Source organism: Spinacia oleracea, chromosome 5, assembly GCF_020520425.1.
Source record: "Spinacia oleracea cultivar Varoflay chromosome 5, BTI_SOV_V1, whole genome shotgun sequence".
Lineage (NCBI taxonomy): Eukaryota > Viridiplantae > Streptophyta > Magnoliopsida > Caryophyllales > Amaranthaceae > Spinacia > Spinacia oleracea.
The window spans coordinates 18,692,962-18,698,572 of record NC_079491.1 but is presented as its reverse complement, the minus strand read 5'-3'; positions in this window follow the sequence as shown (position 1 = coordinate 18,698,572).

The following is a 5,611-nucleotide window of genomic DNA, read 5'->3' as shown; positions in this document are numbered from 1 at the left end:
ATGGAGGCCATTGACTATTAATTATGTTTTGAAAGTTAGTTAATTCCGCTGCATAATTCTGTTAATAGCCTTGACCGTTATCACGATGGCGGTAATATCTTAGTAATTCTTTTATTTTAAGTTGGAAAATGGTTTTATAAAAGCAAGGAATTATTAGGGTGTCATAGTTATCACGGTGGTGGTAATACTTAAGTAATTCATTTATTTAAGTTGGAAAATGGTTTTATAAAGGCAAGGAATTATTAGGGTGTTACGATTATGGCATAGGCTATGACCAAAAGACATGAAATCACGTAATAAACAAAAGTTGAGTACTACAAGCTAAATCAATGCTTAAAACTAACATGCTTCACTCCGAAGATAAATAACTGATTCCACATGCAAAAGCCACCTCCATAAACATTTAAGCATAAAGGCAAGACTCGACTCTTGACACGACTCTTGACTTTATAATTTAATTAAGATTTGAATAAACATCGAACGAGTTTCCTTCCTCCTAAGTCCAAATGGACTACTGTTGAGAGCCAACCGAACACTACATAAAATAGTAACATGTGCCACACATAATGTGACGAATTCCTTGCGCATAAATTACTAATATAAAACGTCTTGTATCACCGTTAGAAGTAAACGACACTGCGACCGAGTACTCCCCTATTGTTCATACTCAAGGTTTTCATCAATTATTTTAAATCACTTTTCACATCTAATGAAGGCACTGAGATGCATGAGGTACTCAATACGGTGAAAGGTCGTGTTACAGAGGAAATGAATAATATGCTCACGGCTCCCTACACTAGTGAAGAAGTGGTCAAAGCTTTGAAAGAGATGCATCCCACAAAAGCCCCGGGCCCGGATGAGATGCCGGCTCTCTTTTATAAGAAATTCTGGTACGTAATTGGCGAGGACACTCTTACTTATGTTCTTGATATCTTGAATAATAATGCCCCACTAGAACAAATCAATAATACCCACATTGTGCTTATCCCGAAAAAGAAGGTTTGCGAGACTACAAAAGATTACCGGCCGATTAGTTTGTGCAATGTCTTATACAAACTAGTTTCCAAAGTAATCTCTAATCGTCTTAAACTTGTACTCCCAAATGTGATAAGTGAGGCACAGAGTGCTTTTGTCCCTGGCCGATTAATCACGGACAACATTCTTGTGGCGTATGAATTATTCCATTATCTCAGGAAGAAAAAGAAGGGTGTAAAGGGCTTTATGGCATTGAAGTTGGACATGAGCAAGGCGTATGATCGAGTAGAGTGGTCTTTTATTGAGGGGATGATGGGTAAATTGGGTTTTGACAGCAACTTTGTAGCACTCATCATGAGATGTATATCCTCGGTCTCTCATTCCCTACTCTTTAATGGCTTCCCGTCTACGAAGTTTACCCCGACTAGAGGGCTGAGACAGGGGGACCCGCTGTCGCCCTTTCTTTTCCTTATGTGTGCAGAGGGTCTCTCATCCCTATTACGGGACGCGGAAGATCGAAAGGTACTTCACGGTGTAAAACTGAGTCACCATGTCCCATCAATTTCTCACTTATTTTTTGCGATGATAGCCTTCTTTTCACCAGGTCATGTGAGACTGAAGCTGACACTATTCTGGATATCCTGGCATCCTGTGAACTCGCTTCGGGCCAAAAAATATATCTGGAAAAATCGGAGATCTCTTTTAGCCGTAATGTGAACCATAATACGAAGAACATCCTTCAAACGAAGTTAAACTTTACGGCTGTACTTGAGCACGAAAAATATCTTGGGCTCCCCACCTTTGTGGGAAGGTTAAAGAAAGTAGTTTTCCAGACTATTCAGGACCGAGTGATAAAGAAGATAAAAGGGTGGAAAGAAAGGTGCCTCTCACGGGCCGGTAGGGAGGTACTACTGAAATCGTTGGCCCAAGCTATACCCCCCTATGCAATGCAATGTTTTAAGCTGCCAGAGAGTATCATCAAAAATATGAATACAGCATGCCGAAACTTTTGGTGGGGTCAAAAAGGTGAGGAAAGGAAACTGCCACTTATAAGCTGGGGCAGGCTGTGTAAATTGAAAGATGAGGGTGGAGTTGAGTTACGGGACTTAAGCGCATTTAATACATCCCTTCTTGCAAAGAAGTTTTGGAGATTGGTATCAACTCCAAACTCTTTTGCGGCATTGTTTCTGAAAGGGAAGTATTTTCCAAGGTCTACTATTTGGGAGGCCAAAGTTCCTCCGTATGCCAGCTTTACTTGGCGCTCGATCATGTCCGCGAGGAAACTGGTGAAGGAAAACTCACATTGGGCCATTGGTGATGGTAGAGTGGCTAGATTCTGGAAAGACAGCTGGGTAGAGGGGCTACCAGGGGGGCGAATTAATTCGGTCCCCTCAAACCAAGAAATGGATGATAGTTGTGTGGCGGAGTGGAGAACAGAGAGCGGAGGGGAGTGGGATATGGAAGCCCTTAACGGGGTCATCACAGAGCCGGAAAGAGTGGCTATACAAGCAATGCGGATGGGGGAGAGCGTCCAACCTGATATGTTGTGCTGGAACCATACAAAGAATGGCATTTTTTCGGTAAAGAGTGCATACCATAGAGCAATGCAAGAGAAAGGTGGCGAGGAAGGCTCATCTACCTCTAACAGAACTCAATGGCTCTGGAGGAAAGTATGGAAAGCCCAAGTCCCCCAAAAGGTTAAAAACCTCGTCTACAAAGCACTCAAAGGTGGTCTTCCTGTAATGGAGGTACTAGCAAGGAGAGGTATGGAAGTTGATACCATATGCCCAAGGTGTGGGGAGTGTCAAGAGACTATGAACCATATGATGTTGCTATGCAAAGAGATTAAGATCATATGGAAGCTATCACCCATTCGTCTAGACATAGATGGGTGGGAGCACAGTTTCATGGACTGGTGTGAGAAGTTCGCGAAGAAATACACGTTGGACAAGGCATGGGAAGTGGCTATGATGCTTCTCTGGCAGGTTTGGAACACTCGCAACTTGTGGGTCTTTGAAAAGAAAAGGGTGGAACCGAGCATTGCAGTGGCTAGAACCATGAGCTTAATGGGAGAAACGGAAGCAGCGCTCGCGAGAGATGTGCAGCAGGTTGTGACGAACCCACTGAGCAACACAATATGGCAACCTCCACAGGGTGGGATGTACAAACTGAATACGGACGCAACCATTAGCAAAGAAGGATATGTGGGGATGAGAATGGTGGTAAGGAATAGCGAGGGAGATGCACTTATGGTAGCAGGCCAAAGGAAACAAACAAATATGGCTGCACTCCAAGCTGGAGCAGAAGGGGTCTTGTTTGGTATGCAGTATGCATATGATGCAGGCTTCAGGAAAGTCGTGGTGGAATCTGATTGCTTGGGCTTGGTGAACCTGATCCTAGGCAAAGCAAAGGAGCTGTCAACTTTCCAGATTATAGTAAATGACATTGTTAGCTTTGCAAAGTCCTTTCTTGTTTGTAATTTCTGTTTTGCCAAAAGGTCTTGTAATGGTGCTGCTCACTCTTTAGCCAAAGCATCCCTTCTGTTTAATGAGGTGCTAGTATGGCTAGAGGATTGCCCACCGGATATTCTCCCGCTAATCTTAGCGGACAAAGCCGCAATTGAATAAATTGACAAAGTTTCCCCGTCAAAAAAAAAAAGGTGCATATGTTCCAAGAGTTTTGAAGCTTATCCTCTTTCACTTTACGTTATTTTAATATTTTATTCAAATGTCGACTCAAGACACAATTAAATAAAACAATCATCATTTAAATAATCAAACATTACTTCTTTTAGAATCATTTAGGAGTTATGATCAAAGAACATGACTTTCAAATAATAACTACATTGTTCATTATCTACATGATTATATTAACATGTGAGTCTCAGCATGACCAAGTTAACATGAAGGTTGTGTCATGAAAGACACTAATAAATATTAATCATTTCCTCCTTCTCAACATGATTATTGACATGTGAGTCCCGTCATGACCAAATGTACATGAGGATTGTACACCTAGGCACGAATAAACTTAGGTTCTCCTTGAATGCTAGCCCTTACGTACATAGCATAAATAAACTTCTTTAACATGCTTTACCTTATGTACAAAACATAATTGAACTTCCTTGCATGCATAAAAATAATACATACATAAACCATACTTGGATAACATACTTGCTCAACCAATTCAACAAACATAAACCATATTAAACATGCTTGCTATACAATCAAACATGAACCACAATCCAAGTGACATGAATCACTAATCAAACACATACTTAACATGTATACACATGAATAATTGGGTTGTCTTATACTTTCTTTTTTTGACGGGGGGTTGCCTTATACTTGTACGTACCTTGCGTACTTAATTAATGGGGTCACCCTGTGATTCAATTCAGTTTAATTAGAAACCTCCTCCTATATATCATAAAATAATAACCCTTAATCACCATGTACATTAAATTTCTAGCTGATAGGTTATGATACATATGACAAAACATAAATCATGCGGAAAAACCTTAATGCCAGGAAACATATTATTTACACATAATCATTTAGCATAATTTAGGAGCATACACTTTGTAGCGTGCCCTCCCTAGCTGCGCCCGAATCGAACAAGAACAAGCCTTTAGGACTCCAAATGTCGTCCCTCCGTAGATAGTCCACAGTACGTCCGGATCCGCCTCAAGTTAGACCAACTAGAATCGCCCTTAAGGTTACTAGGACATTTGGTTAAGTGTTTGCAAGTGTTTGGCTTATTTTTCTTTCAAAAACTTACCCTTTGAATACTTCAATTCCATGTGCATAAATTATGACCCTAGGCCTTTATTTATAGAGGTTTGGAAAGGGAATTGGAATCCTAGTAGGATACGATTTAATTAAACTTAGAATCCTACAAGGACTCTAATTAATTAAATAATCCTTTTAGGAATAGGAATTTAATCATACACCAAATCCTAATAGATTTAGGAATTGTGCATGGACACAAACACACACACGCGCGGCAGCCACGAGGGCCGCCCATGCGCATGCGCTTGGCCCACGCTACGCAGCCCACGCTACGCAGCCACGCCTTGGCGCGCTGGGCTTGCCTTGCGGTGGGCCTGGCGCTGCCATGGGCTGTGCGTGTTGGCGTGCATCTTGCTTGCTGGGCGATGGCCCGGCTTCGTGCTGGGCCTTCGTCCGGCAGGCCTCGTCCGATGCTTATTCGTACGATACGCTTTCGATTAAATTCCCGGTTCCGGAATTCATTTCCGATACGAACAATATTTAATATTTCCGATTCCGGAATTAATTTCCGTTTCGAACAAATATTTTAATATTTCCGTTTCCGGAATTATTTTCCGATTCCGATAATATTTCCGTTTCCGGCAATATTTCCGTTTCCGGCAATATTTCCGATTCCGGCAATATTTCCATTTCCGATAATATTTTCCGATACGTACCATGTTTCCGTTTCCGGCAACATCTACGACTTGGATAATATTTATATTTCCGATACGATCCATATTTCCGTTTCCGGCAATATCATCGTTTCCGGAGTATTCACTTGCTTGTGACGATCTCAGCTCCCACTGAAACCAAGGTCCGTCGATTCCGAATATCCATAGATGGAGTATTTAATGCCATTAAAT